This window comes from Hordeum vulgare, chromosome 7H (genome assembly GCF_904849725.1).
Source record: "Hordeum vulgare subsp. vulgare chromosome 7H, MorexV3_pseudomolecules_assembly, whole genome shotgun sequence".
NCBI lineage: Eukaryota > Viridiplantae > Streptophyta > Magnoliopsida > Poales > Poaceae > Hordeum > Hordeum vulgare.
This window is the reverse complement of record NC_058524.1, coordinates 429,212,794-429,229,381: the sequence shown is the minus strand read 5'-3', so window position 1 is coordinate 429,229,381 and position 16,588 is coordinate 429,212,794.

Below are 16,588 nucleotides of genomic sequence, written 5' to 3'. Positions count from 1 at the left end.
TACCGTCCTATCAACCATGCTACTATTATAAACAAATATCCTCTTCCTCGGATAAATGACTTGTATGATCAACTTGCTGGTTCCACCGTCTTCTCGAAGCTCGACTTGAGGTTGGAATACCACTAGATCCGTGTTCGCAAAGAGGATATTCCAAAGACCGCCTTTGTTACTCGTTATGGATCATACGAGTACACCGTCATGTCCTTCGGCTTAACCAATGCACCGGCAACCTTCTCTCGGTTGATGAATTATATATTCATGGACTACCTTGACAAATACGTCGTGGAATTTCTGGAATTATCTCGCTATGCTGAAGAAGACATTGCGACTGATGCACGCAGGCAGGAGAAGTTCCGTGAAGGCCTCCACCCTGATATCAAGCTGACACTCCTCGTTCAGGACTATGCTGATTTCGCCACCCTCGTGAACAAGGCTATTCAGGTTGAGACTGGTTTGCAGGAATACAAAGATAGCAGCAAGCGCAACCGTGACATGGGCTCATCTTCGGGCTCATCTGCACAGAAGCGGAAGATCTGGATTCCCAACAACATGTACCATGCACCTGCTCCTACTCCGAGGCCGTCCTATGCTGCACCTCGCCTGCCTCCTCCACCACCTAGGCAGCCAAGGCTTCCAGCTCCACCGCCTCGAGTTCCTCCTTCCCGTCCTGAGGACGGGCTGTGCTTCAAGTGTGGCCATCCAGGTCACCGTGCTAGAGACTGCAGGCAGAATCCGGATCAGCTGGCACTTCCCGCAACTGGCCGTGGCAACAACCAGAACCGCAACTTCAACACTAAGCGTGCTTATGTTCGTGGTCAGGCCAACAACATTGATATGAGTCAAGCTCAAGACCAGCCTGCTACCGTGATGGGTACACTTCTCGTTAACTCAGTACCTGCTTCTGTATTGTTTGATACAGGAGCATCGCATTCCTTTATGTCGGAAAATTTTGCATACATGCATGACATTAGGAGCGAAGAGATGAACATCCCGATAGTGGTAAACACCCCTGGGGGCGAATGCCGAACCTCTGTGGTTTGCCCCCATGTTCCAGTTGAAATTCAAGGATTAGAATTCCTTGCCAATCCCATCCTACTAAAGTCATCCAACATTGATCTCATATTGGGGATGGACTGGTTGAAAGCTCATACGGCATCGATCGTTTGTGCCACCAAGACCGTCCACCTCCTACACCCTTCAGATGAACTAGTAAGCTACCATGCTCATCTCGTCCGTAACGCTGAGGCACGGCTGTATGCTTTGAATGCATTAAATGCGTCGCCTCTTGAAGGGATTGAAAACATTCCAGTGGTCCGAGAGTTCCAAGATGTCTTTCTAGAAGAACTTCCGGGGATTCCCCCTGCTCGAGCTGTCGAGTTTGTCATTGACTTGGTACCCGGTACCACTCCTATTGCCAAGCGTCCTTATAAAATGCCACCACATGAACTCCTTGAACTTAAGCAAGAAATTGACAACTCGCTCCGTCTGGGTTTCATCCGTCCGAGTTCCTCTGCTTGGGGAGCACCTTCTCTCTTTGTTAAGAAGAAGGATGGGACAAATCGATTGGTTCAAGACTATCGTCCTATCAACCAGGCCACTATTCAGAACAAATATCCTCTCCCTCGGATAAATGATTTGTATGATCAACTTGCTGGTTCCACCGTTTTCTCTAAGCTCGACTAGTGATTGGGATACCACCAGATCCGTGTTCGCAAGGAGGATATTCCAAAGACCGCCTTTGTTACTCGATATGGATCATACGAGTACACCGTCATGTCCTTCGGCTTAACCAATGCACCGGCAACCTTCTCTCGACTGATGAATTATATATTCATGGACTACCTCGACAAATTTGTCGTGGTATATCTGGATGATATTCTGGTATTTTTGAAGAACAAAGAGGAGCATGCTGAACATCTTCGTCTTGTACTGGATAAGCTTCGGGAGCATAAACTCTATGCGAAGTATTCCAAATGTGAGTTCTGGCTAGACGAAGTGACTTACCTTGGTCATGTGATTTCCAAGGATGGTATTGCGGTCAACCCCGAACGAATTCAAGCTATTCTTGACTGGACTCCCCCGAAGAATGTCAAGCAAGTCAGAAGTTTTCTCGGACTTGCCAGCTATTGCCGTCGATTCGTCGAGAACTTCTCCAAGATTGCGAAGCCCTTAACCAACCTGCTTCACAAAGGTGTTAAGTATGAATGGACTGATAAATGCCAGGAAAGTTTCCAAGCGCTCAAGGACAAACTGACGTCCGCTCCAGTACTTGCTCCTCCAGATACGAAAAGGGATTTCGTCATATACTGTGATGCTTCTCGTCAAGGAATAGGTTGTGTCCTAATGCAGGATCGCAAGGTGATCGCTTATGCTTCACGTCAACTGCGTGCTCATGAAGAGAACTACCCAGTTCATGATCTCGAGCTCACCGCAGTCATTCATGCATTGAAGGAATGGCGACAATACCTTGTCGGTAATCGCTGTGAAATCTACACCGACCACCAAAGTCTGAAGTACTTGTTCACTCAACCGGAGCTGAACCTGCGTCAACAAAGATGGATGGAGCGTATAGCAGATTTTGACTGTAGTATATCATATACCCCTGGCAAGGCTAACGTAATGGCTGATGCCTTAAGTCGCAAGTCATACTGCAACCACATCCAGGTTCATCAGGTTCACGATCGTCTGCAAGAGGAATTTCGTAAGCTGAACCTCCACATTGTTCCTCAGGGTTACCTTGTTCCGCCTCCTGAAGAGTTTCAAAAGATGAACCTTCGTGTTGTTAATCAGGGTTCCCTCAGTAACCTAGTGGTTGAACCAGATCTTGTGAGCTCCATAAAGAATCTGCAAGACTTTGACGATGATGTCGACAGGATTAAGAGCTATATTGCAAAGCGTAAACCCTCCTTTTTCACTGTTGATGAAGGTGGCGCCTTGTACTTCAAGGGTCGCCTATTCGTCCCAAATAAGAAGGAAAATCTCAGGATGACTGGGAAGGTGATGGAAGAAGCTCATGACACACCATTGTCTATTCATCCGGGTAGTACCAAGATGTACCAAGACATCCGGCAAAGATTCTGGTGGCGCAATATGAAACAAGACATTGCACGCTATGTGGCAGAATGTGATATATGCCGGCGTATCAAAGCAGAACACCAAAAGCCTGCTGGAACCCTGCAGCCTATCTCTATTCCTGAGTGGAAATGGGACCATGTTGAAATGGACTTTGTCACTGGTTTTCCCAGATCTCAGAAAGGTAATGATGCTATTCTTGTCGTCATTGATCGACTGTCCAAAGTTGCACATTTCCTGGCCGTCAAAGAAACGATTAATGCTAGTCAACTGGCAGATCTTTATATGTCAAGAGTTGTTTCACTTCACGGTATTCCGTTGGTAATCAGTTCGGACCGTGGCAGTTTGTTCACTTCAAAATTCTGGGAAAGTTTTCAGAAGGCTATGGGGACTCATCTGTCCTTCAGCACTGAATTTCATCCTCAATCCCAGGGACAAGTTGAACGAGTCAACCAAATTCTCGAGGACATGCTTCGAGCTTGTGTCATTTCTTTCGGTAAGAAATGGGAGGAATCTCTCCCGTATGCCGAGTTCTCTTACAACAATAGCTATCAGGCTAGTCTGAAGATGGCCCCTTTCGAAGTATTGTATGGGCGAAGGTGTCGAACTCCTCTGAATTGGTCAGAAACTGGGGAACGATCACTCTTCGGTCCGGATATTATTCAACATGCCGAAGATCAAGTCCGCATTATTCATGAGAATCTGAAGGCTGCTCAGTCTCGTCAGAAGAGTCAGTATGACCGTCATCATCAAGATATGGTCTATCAACCTGGCGAAAAGGCTTATCTTCGTGTCACACCAATGAGAGGTGCACACCGTTTCGGGATCAAGGGCAAGTTAGCTCCTCGCTATATTGGTCCTTCCACTATTCTCGAAAGGTGTGGAAGAGTGGCTTATCAATTGAAACTGCCGGCGAACCTTTCTCAGGTTCACGATGTCTTCCATGTTTCTCAGCTCCGTCGCTGCTTCAAGGATCCTATTCGGGCAGTGGATCATGGTATGCTTGAGCTGCAACAAGACCTCTCTTATAAAGAGCATCCGGTCCGCATTCTCGACCAAGCTGAACGTAAGACTCGTCACAAAGTCACCAAGTTCCTTAAAGTGCAGTGGTCAAATCATTCTGAAGATGAAGCCACTTGGGAACGCGAGGATCACCTTCGTGATGAATGGCCCGGGCTCTTTCCTTCTACCTCTTAATTCTCGGGACGAGAATTTTGTTAGTAGGGGAGAATTGTGACATCCTCGACTTTTTCTATAGTGATGATTGTAATTAAGCGACAGTGATCCCGCGCTAATGATGCCACGTCATCGTGGATTATAGCAATGTTGTCATGTTGGTTGAAACCGAATCGAAATTCGAAACCTTGAGATTAAGTCAAACAAGAAGAGATTTTATGTTGTTTAAATAAAAAGTCGGGGAGTTATACAGATTACCTAGCGAAGAATAAAAATGAATCAGGCACTTTTGGAAATATTGGTAAGCCCAATATATTTAGAAGTGGAGCTTTAAACAAAATAAGTAAAGAGAAATATAGTAAATGTAAAAGAAATAAATAAAAAAAGATTTAAAAGTATATATAATAAATTATAAAAGATAGTAAATGAAATTAGGTACTAAAAAGAATTAGAAATAATAGAAAAAAGAAAAACAAAACAAAGAAAAAAAGGAAAAAAGAACCCCCCCCCCCACCCCCTGGCCCAACTAGGCCTAGAGGCCCAGCCGGCCAGGCCACAACCCCCGCACGGGAAACCCTAGCGAGACCCTGGCTCCCCCCTCGCTTCCCAGCGCCGCCGCCACGGGCTCTTGCCTCGTCTCCCGCACCAACCCTCGTGGGGGTCCCTCCCCCAGCGCCCCCACGTGTCCCCAACCCCTCGTGGGGGCTCCACACCCCGCCGACGCCTCCCTTGTCCCCCACGATCCCACCTCTCCCCTCGGCTCCTCCCTCCTCTACCCACCTACCCCGGTTCCCCATCGGCCCCAGATCCCCACTCCCGCATCCAGCCCCTGCATCGTCCCTCCCCCCCCCATTGGTCCCTCCTCTCCCCTGGAGACCGAGAGACCCCAGGAATCCCACGCCCGAGCCTCTCATCGGTTCTTCTCCCTCCCGAGCCGCCCTACCGGATCCTCCCATCGGCCGAAGCCCCTGCATCGTTTCCCCCCCGTCGGCCCTTCCTCCCGCTCGGTCCAAAAGGGACCGGGCAGGGAGACTCCCTCCTCCTCGTCACGCCGGTTGGCCACCTCCGGGAGGCCTCTCCGGCAACCGTCATCATCGGCATCACCACCATCGCGCCACCACCGTCACCGCCTCGTCTTGCTCCTCGCCGTCACCTCCGCCTCATGAGAACTCCGGCTTCACCGGGCCCTCGCGTCAACGTCGGTGAGCCCCTCCTCGGGCTCCTCCCACCATCTCCTTCCTCGCGCCGTCCCGGTTCCGTTCCAACACACGGCACTCCGATCCGTCGCCGTTGGGTTCGTGTAGGTGATCGTGGAGATGTAGCTCTCTCTCTGTGATGTTCCTTGTGTTAACACAAAGGTGGGATATGTGAGATGTGAGAAAGATATAAAAATAAATAATGTATTGCGTATGTATTTTGTATGTATGAGATGCACGATGTATGTATTTGCATATATAGGTATATGGAGAATACGTTAATTGTTTGGTTATGTATCTGTGAGTAAAAATGTGTATTTGGCGTAAAGCCACTTACCGGTGGGGCCAACGCACCCCGCTGTCTATGACAGGGAGGCCCCACAACCTCTTTTAAAGAAAAGTGAAAATTGAAATATAAATATAAATATAATGTTTTTATTAAATAAATAAATAGATATATTATTTAATTAAATAATTGGATAATTAGAATAATTAGATTGTGACACGTGGGTCCCCCACTAAATTAATCTGATTAATTAATATTTAATCTTAATTAAAACTTGTGCCTATGACATTCGGGACCCGCTGGTCAGTTGACGAGTCAACTGTTGATGTCAGCATGACATCATGCTGATGACATAATTGCTTTTATTTAAATTAATGAAATCTGTTTTTAATTCCTAAATAATTAATAAAACTTTAAAAATTAATATAAAATAATCCGTAAGTCAGATCAAAATATTTTCAACATAAAAGTTGATCAGCAGAACGAGACGAACCCGGATACACGGTCCATTCGTGTGTCACGCGTCCCTAGCATAGCAAACATGGAACATTTCCATCGTTTCCAATCCGACCGGTAGTAGCCCGAGACCCGGAAAATATCGTCAGATATTCTTCCGACCCATCTATGACGGATGTTGATGCGTTAGCTCATGTCTAGCCTGCATCTTGCCATGTCATGCATTGTGTTGCACCGTTGCTATTATTTATTGTTTCTTGCCCCTCTTCTTACCGGTAGACCCTGAGAATGACGCTGCTACCGGGTTGTCACATCCCTAAAACTTAAGCTAGATAGCATTGTGCTCATGTCTTCTTTGCTTTTGCATCTAAGAAGTTTTAACAAAAACAACAAAGTGGCAAAGGAAAAACTCAAAACCCTAGCCACCATTTCAATTAAAGGAAATTTCAAACTAGTTCAAAATCAATGAACCCAAAATGGCCTCAAGAAATGTTCAAACTTTCTGATAAATCATGAAAGTAAATGAGCATTGGAGAAAACTAATTCCTTGGCACTTCAAGCATTTTAAATAAATGCAAAAGCCACTGGTTTCAAATCTAAAAAAATTGAAAACAGAAGCTATAATTTTCCAAAAATGTTGAAAGTCTTGGAAATGAGTGGGGACATTATAACAAATATTTCAGGAGGTTTAAAATAGTTTTTACTTTTGGTTTTGGACCTGAAATAATTAGAAAAGCAATAAATAGCAAAACAGAAAAACAAAAACAGAAGAAAAAGGAAAAGTCTTACCTGACGCCCACGCCAGGCCCAGCCCACCTCGCCGCTCGTCCCCTTCCCCGCGCCAGTAGGCAGCAGGAGGTGGCCGCAGCCTCCTCCGGCGCGGCCACGCACCTGCGTGCCTGCCTGGCCGCCGGTTCGCGCTGGCGACGGCGGGGATAAGCTCCCCAGAGCCTCCCCTATCCATTCCCCGCCTCGGTTCTTCCCCTCCGCCCGGATCTCCTCCCCCTCCCTGCTGCCGCCATTAGAGCCGAGCTCGAGCTCGAGCTGGCCGTTGCCCTGGCCACAGGAACCCCTCCCCGAGCACGCCATTAGATCCGCCTCGTCGCCCTGGTCGTCTCTGCAGAAGCCGAAGTCCCCTCGAGCCCTGCAACGCCCGCGACGCCGTCGTCTTCTTCCTCCGGCCGCCGGACATCTCCCGTCGATTCGTCGTCCCTAGGCCTTCCCCGAGCCATCTGAGCTCTTCTCTGCACTCCCTGTGAGCATGCGGTGGTTTCCCCTAAGCTTTCCCCGTCGATCCCCTTCTCTAGCCCTAGTTTCACCGGAGGCCGACGAGCACCGCCGCTGCCGCTCGTCGTCGGTAGCCCTCCGATGTCTAGCTCGTCCTCCCGTGAGCACTAGAAGCTCCAGGACGACGCGTAGATGCCGTAGAAACTAAGAACTAAGCGTGGATCCCCCTGATTCGAAGCCCCCGACGACGCCCGAGCTCCGGCCGCCGCTCCGGCTCGTCGCCGACGCCTCTTCCGGCGACCCTAGCCTCCCCAGTTGGTCCTGCCAGATCGGCCGCTTCGCGAGCTTGCTGTAGCTGCTATCCGCGTGCGATTTGGTGTTGTGCAGCGCCGTCTAGGTCGCCTCCGGCGAGCCCTCCGCCGCGGGTTTGGTCGCCGGCGACCACCATCCGGTGGCCGTCGACGTGGCCGGCCATTAGGGCCTAATCGCCCTCCTCTGGGTCGCTGACAGAGGGCCCCACGCCTGGTCAAACCCCAATTAGGGGCTGGTCAGCGCGGGATTAGCCCAGAGAGGCTGACCAGTGGGCCCCCCCTGTCAGGTTTGACCTGCACAGGTCGGCTGACCTGCTGACGTCAGCCTGATGCAATAAATAGAATTTCCAGTTTAAAACTAATTCAGGAAATTGCTAAAAATTGCATAAATCATAGAAATTAATCTGTAACTCCAATGAAAATAATTTATATATGAAAAAGTATCAGAAAAATTCAAGGATTCTGATTATGCTATTTCCAACTATGTTTGAAAAAGTTACAGAACCCTAAATTGTGAAATAAGGAATAATTCAATTCTTTTAATCACTTTATAAATGGAATTTGCAACAATATCCAAATTTCATTATAAATACAATGATCACACACTGCCCTAGAGGTAAATCAGTACCATAACATGACATTTCATGCATGTTAACATTAGGTTGATCTGAGCATCAGGTCGAATCAATTAAACCGGTATCCAGGAATACCCGTTTGAATTGCTATTCGAATGTGATTCAAATCAACTCTAAACCTAAAACATCTTGATTATAATAACTTATCACTTTGCATTATCATGCCATGCTCATGCATCATTTTGATTGCATATGATTGTTATTGAATATTGTCGTTCATTTCGGTAGGCTCCGCACCCCCGGATTCCACCGAATATCCGTCCGACGGATATCGTTCCTCCTCTGAGCAACAAGGCAAGCACCCCTTTTGATCATCCCGATAACACCTATGTTCTTGCTCCTGCACCTATTTAATGCATTAGAATCAAATGCTTCAACTGCTTTTGCCACGATAGTTGGACCCACTTCCTTTGCATGACTTAACCTTGTCACAGTAAATAGCCGAACCTTGCAACCTAGCATACCTGGTAGTTGCTTGAGCTATGATGTGCCTTATCCTGCTATGCATGCTATGCTTAGAGTTGTGTATGGTCTGTCATCTGGGAGATGAACAGAAATGTGGAATGTGTTCTGTAAGCAAAGGTCGTGCGTTAAACTTGATTTGGTAAAGGTACCGGTGAAAGGCTGTGTAGGAGTACATGGCGGGTTGTTTCATTGGAACCGTCCTTAGGACCTGAGTTCCGTGTATGTAATCCAAGACTAGATACTACCACATGCTGGGCCCTGAAATATGACCCCGCTCGGCCTATTAATCGCGTAGTACTCGGTCCAGGAGTTGCAAGTAGTTTCTGGTGTTTATAGTAATGCTGGAGGCCGTGCATGGTGCTGACCTGAGAGGTGGACCGTGATGCGGTAGGCAGTGGCACGGTGTACCAAGTGGCACCCGGATGGTGGGCTTGGGAACCCTGCGCACATCGTTTGAGGCCGTGGCGGAAACCTCGACCGGACTTCCGTACGGGTTACTCTCAGATAGGCGATAAACCTGGACTAGGTACTAGTGTGGTTAACGGTCGTGGCCGACTCCCTCGCTGGGCTTCCGCTTGAAGGTTGCCGAGGTGCATGACGTGCACATGGCTATAAGTGGCGGGAGCGTGTGTGACGAAGTACACCCCTGCAGGGTTATGATCTATTCGAATAGCCGCGTCCGCGTATATGGACTACTTGGAGACATATGTTGTTCATAGATAACTTAAATGGCTACTCCTAAAATTGTCAAGATAAGCGTGAGTGTCATGGACGGCATTTCCGTATGGAGACAGAATGATTCCACGATAGCGTATTGTTGTGGTGTTAGTGGACTCGTGTGCAAGAAATCAAGTTGTCAAAACTAATTTCAAAAAGCAAGTTGTCTAGCCACGAGTCAAATGTTGGCTTTCCGCATGAAACCCCACAATACCTTCTTGATACCTTGCATGAGTAGTTAGCCATCCTAAAGTCTTGCTGAGTACCTTCGTACTCATGTTTGTTTAATAAATGTTGCAGAGGTTGCTAATGACCCTAATGGAGGGTTCTTCGTAGACATCGACGACGACGAGTAGCTGGTGTCCCAGCTACGACCTGGCCCTACGTCGGCTCTGTAGTATAGTCAGGCCATGTGCCTTCTAGTTGCTCTGTCTGTACCCAGACAGCTTATAACTCTTTCGCTGGCTTGTATTGTGTGACTGATATTATGGGTCGTGAGATCCTTAATGTGTAATAATATGTGTGTGGCTCTTCCGAGCCTCTTCAATAAAGCTTGTATGTTTATGGTTATGTTGTGATGCCATCGATGTATCTATACATATCGGTATGCCATGCGTACGTGTGTCTTACTTGATATGTATGGGGTTCGATTACCTAGTCGTGAACTTTAGTAGCACTCCTTACAAGGAAATGCCCCTTTGTGATCCAACGAGCCTTGGTAGTTCGCTACTGCTCCGGACGCATTGGTTGACCGGCATGTGTCCTTCTTAGCTGCTGTGTCTGTCCCCTTTGGGGAAATGTCACACGACGTAATGGAGTCCTTGTAGCTTGCTACGACTCGTCTACGTTCATTGATGACCGACACCTGCTTTGTTGGGTCATGTATGCTTGTCCTTGTACGGAACCGCCATTTTGGTTTATGACTAGACATGTCGATCCGGGTTCTTTGATATTGGAATGCTAGCAACACGATCGCATACGTGAGTCAAAAGACGCAAACGGTCCCGGCTAAGGTAAGGCTGCAGCCGTGGAGTTAACCGTGCGTGAGACCACAAAGGGATGCGATGGGTTACAGGCTAGATTCCTATGGCTTAGGATCGGGGTCCCGACAGCGTTGGTATCAGAGCCTGACTGACTGTAGGATTACTAAGCCAAACTGGTCGAAGTTGAGTCTAGAAATGCTTTAGTTATATATAAGGGAATTGTTTGTGGAAGGGAACGTAACACTCTTGTTCTCTTCTCAAGGTATTCTATTCTGGTCATCCTCGTCTTTTCTGCGGGAATTAAGGACTAGGTTACTCATCTTCTCCTAGGCTCGGATTTTTGATCGGTAGATTATAGGACTACGGGTCGAGAGACATTGGGTTTCTATTATTCCTAGGACGCAGGAAGTAAGTTTGATGATCAGAGAGTTGAACTTGATAGTTGAGTGGTGACGCTATTTCATTTTTGGGTTGTCTCAAAATTTGTTTTTGAGCATTTACAGCCGTTATGCTGCCCAATTTTTGCATTCAGAGCTCTAATGCTTCTGCATTACTCTCTAATTACAGATGCCTGGCCGTCCTTCTCGTCAGGTGGTACGTCTGACCAGGTCCATTGATGTACCGGGTCATACGGCCATGCTGGTGAGGATGATGTCGGTGTGCGGTTACCGCTGGTACCCCGAGTACACAGTGGAGGAACAGTACCGAGACTTCAACCAGAGCCAGTACATCTGCACTGTTAGGGTATTTCCAGACTACCCTGGAGCGGAGAAGCCAATCCATTGGTCCTATGGGTTGGGAGTCACTGTTGACATGGCAGTACAGGATGCTGCCTATTCAATGCTGACCATCATGAGAGCGAGACATGCACTGCTGCAGAATTCAGAGTTCTGCTATGTTCCGGCCTCTCAGTCTGGCGAAGAGGGATACCTCAGTGGAGTCTATTTTGATTCTTCTATGGAGGACCCACTTCTGCAGTCCACCGTTGAGATGCTAGAGAACAGAGATAGGGATGCTCGTGCTCTCCGCATGGAGCTTTACGCTACTCGTGCCCGCCTGTGGACAGCTTTGATGCAGCTGGCACCGGTAGTCCAGACAGGGTATGGAGATATGGAGATGCTGAACCCTGTTAGGACCCATCTTCCGGCCCACGTTGACTGGCCAGCTATAGGAGGAGTCACACCTCTTCGGGGACCCCTCTTACCACCAATCAGGGGACCAAGGCCACATCCGTGTCCCTATGGATCCCAGGGATCTCAGGCTAGAGTGTTTCCTGATCCGCAGGTTGAGCTTCCAGGTCATGGAGGTAATCTCTATGAGATGTTCTATGCGGATGCCTGAGCTGTGAGCGGAAGGATAGTTTGGTAGTAGCCGTACGTTCACAGTCCTGTGTGACTTGTGGAGTATGGTAGTAATGTGAAACGAATTCCGGAGGCCTAGATAAATAATGTATAGGAAGCTTGTAAGCCTCTGATGAGTAGTTCCACCATTTCAGTAGTTTGCTCTTCGAGTAAGTTTGTACTGAACTATGTAAGGGTGTGTATGAACCATGGTGTATATATAGCAGTTGCTTGTTACCATGTTGTTCGGATATTCATTTCCGCATTCCGTGTGTTCAGTACATTCTTAATCCATAGCTAGCAATGATATGTTATTGGTCTAAGCTATGAGTTTGTTTGTCAGGATGGTGTTCACCAGGTTGAACCGTGCCCCAGCCCATGAGCAAGGTGAGGGTAGTCAAGCGTCGCAGGAAGACCTGCCTCACCCACCTTCTCTGGTAGAAGTGATGCTTGAGGCAGAAAGAAACAAAAGGGAGACCAACCGACTGCTAGAGCGTATTGAGCAGAATACGGCTCGACAGCCTAGGAATGCTGCAGTATCCCTCAATGACTTTGTGAAGCTGAATCCTCCAAAGTTTCATCATTCCGTCGATCCCCTCGACGCTGATGACTGGCTATGCAGCATATCACGCAAGATTCGCTCGGCAAATGTATCTGAAGCCGACAAGGTGACCTTCGCGACGTATTTCCTGGAGGGACCCGCCAATCTGTGGTGGGAGAATTTTGAAGCTATGCGTCCCGCTGAACCAGTGGCCACATGGGCAGACTTCAGTGCAGCTTTTCGTCTGCACCATATTCCAGAGGGCCTGATGGACAGAAAGAGAGAGGAGTTCTGTGCCTTCACTCAGGGCAAGTTGTCTGTGGATGCCTATAGCCGCGAGTTCGGTAACCTCGCCCGCTATGCAACAGAGGAGGTGTCTACTGACGCCAAGAAGCAAGCAAGATTCCGTAAGGGTCTGAGCCCTGAGCTCCGTCGAGATCTGCGCCTCCATGAGTGTGCAAGCTTTCAAGCCCTGGTCAACAAAGCGATCAGTGTGGAGACTGGTCATACTGACTTCGAAGCCACAAGGAAGCACTCCCGTGACTTTGGCTCGTCTTCTGGTTCCGCGTTTCCAAAACGCAGGGTGTGGGTTCCAAACAGTTCTCTGCCGTCAAGATACACTCCGAGGCCATCCTACGTGGCGCCTCAGACGAATCAGGCCAACCCTCCAGCAAAAGCTTATGGTGGTCCAGCTAGCAATGCTGCACCACGTGCCAACCAGGTGATATGCTACAAGTGTGGAGAACCAGGGCATTATTCCCGTGAGTGTCCTCAGAATGTGGGTGCCAAGCAACCCGGAAAGTCTGTCGGGCAGGCCAAGTCGGGCAAAGCATTTTATGTGAAGCCAACTCCTGCACGTGGCCGTGTGAACTATGTGTCAGCAGAAGAAGCTGCAGAGGATCCCGACGTCATGCTGGGTACGCTTCTTGTTAATCATCACCCAGCGTCCGTTCTCTTTGACACTGGGTCTTCTCATTCCTTCATTTCAGAAAGTTATGCACAGTTGCATAACATGTCATTTTGTGATATGCCAATCCCATTGGTTGTCCAAACCCCTGGTAGCAAATGGCAAACCTCTAGGATAACCTATGACAATGAAATTCTAGTAGACAGGCTAGTTTTTCTAGCCTCATTGATAGCATTGAAATGTTCGGATATTAATATCATCTTGGGCATGGACTGGATGTCAGCTCACTATGCCAAGATTGATACCCACTCTAGAAATGTCCAGCTTACCCATCCCTCGGGTGAGATAGTAAATGTCTCTACTCGAGTTGCCAAATGCCAGCTCTATTCCCTAAATGCCAACCCTCTTCCGGAACTTGAAGACATTCCGGTAGTCCGTGACTTCCCGGATGTTTTTCCAGAGGAACTGCCAGGAATTCCACCTGACAGAGATGTAGAGTTTGTGATAGATCTTGTTCCGGGAACTGTCCCAATAGCCAGAAGACCTTATAAGATGGCACCCCTGGAGCTAGCCGAACTTAAGAAGCAATTAGATGAGGCCTTGAACAAGGGTTTCATTCGTCCTAGCTCTTCTCCTTGGGCTTGTCCCGTCCTCTTCGTCAAGAAGAAAGACGGAACGGATCGGATGGTTGTAGATTACCGACCAGTTAACCTGGTCCCCATAAAGAACAAGTATCCGCTCCCCAGGATCAACGATCTGTACGATCAGCTCGCTGGATCCTCAGTCTTCTCCAAAATGGATTTGAGGTTGGGATACCATCAAATCAAGATTAAGAACGGGGACATTCCAAAAACGGCCTTTGATACTCGTTATGGCCAATATGAGTACACCGTTATGTCCTTCGGTTTAACCAATGCCCCAGCCACCTTCTCTCGGCTGATGAATTCAATCTTTATGGAGTATTTGGATAAATTCGTCGTAGTATACCTCGATGATATTCTCATCTACTCCAAGAATGAACAAGAACATGCCGAGCATCTAAGGCTGGTATTGATGAAACTTCGAGAGCATCGCCTTTATGCCAAATTTTCAAAATGTGAATTCTGGTTACCAGAAGTGACCTATCTAGGCCACGTAATCTCTGGTAAGGGTATTGCTGTCAATCCCGAGAGAGTTCAAGCTGTCCTTGATTGGACTCAACCTGAATCGGTTAAACAAGTTAGGACTTTTCTTGGTTTAGCGAGCTATTGTCGCCGCTTCGTCGAGAATTTCTCCAAGGTTGCAAAGCCTCTGACTGAACTCCTCAAGAAGGATAAAAAGTTCGAGTGGACACCACAGTGTGAGCATAGTTTTCAGGAACTGAAAAGACGCCTGACCTCCGCACCCGTGTTGCTACCACCAGATTTTTCTAAGGACTTTGTTATCTATTGCGACGCCTCGCGACAAGGATTAGGTTGCATTCTCATGCAAGATCGTCATGTGATCGCATACGCATCTCGCCAGTTGCGCCCACATGAGGATAATTATCCCACACATGACCTTGAGCTTGCAGCTGTGGTCCATGCACTAAAAACCTGGCGACATTACCTTCTGGGTAATCGTTGCGAAATATTCACTGATCACCAAAGTCTGAAATATATCTTCACCCAACCGGATTTGAATCTCAGGCAAAGACGGTGGGTTGAGTTGATCTCGGATTACGACTTAGGGATAACTTACACCCCGGGGAAGGCCAATGTTATGGCCGATGCACTAAGTCGTAAATCTTATTGTAACAATCTGATGCTACAACAAGGTCAATCACTTCTCCATGAGGACTTTCGGAAGTTGAATCTTCATATTGTTCCTCAAGGATTCCTTTCTACCCTGGTGGCGAAGCCTACTCTTAAGGATCAAATTATAGCTGGCCAAAAGCGTGACAAGGGTATATCACGGATCAAGGAGAATATTTTTAGCGCAAACGCTAAAGAATTTTCCATGAATGATCAAGGTGTGGTATTCTTCCAGAATCGTTTAGTGGTTCCTAAGAACCCACATCTAAGGCAGTTAATTCTTAAGGAGGCTCATGATTCCCCTCTCACCATTCACCCCGGTAGTACTAAGATGTATCAGGACCTACGCCAGAGGTTCTGGTGGACTAGGATGAAGAGAGAAATTGCTGAGTTCGTTGCTAACTGCGACGTTTGTCATCGAGTTAAAGCAGAACATCAAAGGCCTGCTGGCACCCTTCAACCTTTAGCTATTCCTGAATGGAAATGGGATAAAGTTAGCATGGATTTCATTACTGGATTTCCCAAGACCAAGAAAGGAAACAATGCTATCTTTGTGGTCATTGACCGTCTTTCCAAAGTGGCTCATTTTCTTCCTGTTCGTGAGAGTATAACAGCTAGCCAGCTAGCAGAGTTATATATCTCTCGAATAGTGTCTCTTCATGGTGTTCCCCTGGAAATTAACTCGGACCGTGGAAGTATCTTTACTTCTCTCTTCTGGGAAAGTTTTCAGAATGCCATGGGGACTCACTTATCTTTTAGCACTGCTTTCCATCCCCAGTCAAGTGGTCAAGTAGAAAGAGTGAATCAAATCCTAGAAGATATGCTCCGAGCTTGTGTTATTTCGTTCGGTATGAATTGGGAGAAGTGCCTTCCATTCGCCGAATTCGCTTATAACAATAGTTATCAATCAAACTTGGGCAAAGCCCCTTTTGAAGTTCTCTATGGACGAAGATGTCGAACACCTATTAATTGGTCAGAAACCGGAGAGAGGCAACTCTTTGGCCCGGACATGATCCAGGATGCAGAAGAGCAGGTTCGCATTATTCGTGAAAAGTTGAAAACAGCCCAGTCTCGTCAAAAGAGCCAATATGATCGTCATCATAAGGCTGTGACCTTTGAAGTTGACGAGAAGGCTTACCTTCGGGTTACACCTTTGAAGGGTACCCATCGTTTCGGTATCAAGGGCAAGTTGGCTCCTCGTTACATTGGACCTTTTCGCATTCTTGCCAAACGAGGAGAAGTTGCCTACCAGTTGGAATTTCCTCCGCATCTTTCCAAAGTTCATGATGTTTTCCACGTCTCGCAACTCAGGCGTTGCTTTTCGGATCCCATCCGTGAAGTGGACCACGAAACGCTTGATCTCCAAGATAACCTTTCTTACCGAGAATACCCCGTGCGTATTCTTGATCAAGCTGAGCGTACCACTCGACGTCGAAACCTCAAGTTTCTTAAAGTTCAATGGTCAAATCATTCTGAAAAGGAGGCAACTTGGGAAAGAGAGGAT